Genomic DNA, 600 nt, shown 5'->3' on the forward strand with positions numbered 1-600 from the left:
ACACTCACAGAGATCCATACTAGGATGGTGATGTTCATGTCAAAACACAAGAACAAGAACCAGCAGTACAAACCAAAAAAACCAGAAACACATCAGGGCCTAAGAACATGTATGCTACACCAACCCGATAGATAAGCATTAAGATCAAGTAAACAAAAATATTTAAACCCCATTGTTCAATTAGAAGCAACAATTTTCAAATTTATCAAACGAAACATAAAATCGACTCACATATATATCAACCGGAAAAAGTGAATGGCGAACGCACGGCGGTTGGGGGAAAAGAATGACAGAATAGTGGCTGGCTACCTGGAGAAGAGAGGTAGAGAGAAGAAAGATAAAAGGGTTCTTGTCCTATCATTAGAAATACCCCTCTTCTAAACGGCGTCGTGTTTGCAGGTTTTAGAAGACCAGCCGGATCCTAATTCGGTTCAAAAGACCGACTCTCAGCTGGTTTTCCGCCTCAATTCCTGTCATAGCTGCGAGAATCGAATTGGTGATCAAACCGATCACACTGCTGATTTATTGATTTAATTGGTAGATAAATTGAATTGATAAAATCGATCTTATATAAAATAATTAAATTTTAAATTCGCCAAA

At 38.0% G+C, this 600-nt stretch overlaps 1 protein-coding gene across 1 annotated transcript in view; it reads right to left on the reverse strand.

The window, feature by feature from the left end:
- Positions 1-396, reverse strand: part of LOC107625033 (thioredoxin-like protein 4B) — a 3458-nt gene extending 3062 nt beyond the window's left edge. The window contains exon 1 of the mRNA XM_016327561.2: positions 232-396. The gene's annotated coding sequence lies outside the window, so the exon portion shown is untranslated. The remainder of the gene's footprint in view (positions 1-231) is intronic.

Source organism: Arachis ipaensis, chromosome B02 (assembly GCF_000816755.2).
Source record: "Arachis ipaensis cultivar K30076 chromosome B02, Araip1.1, whole genome shotgun sequence".
Lineage (NCBI taxonomy): Eukaryota > Viridiplantae > Streptophyta > Magnoliopsida > Fabales > Fabaceae > Arachis > Arachis ipaensis.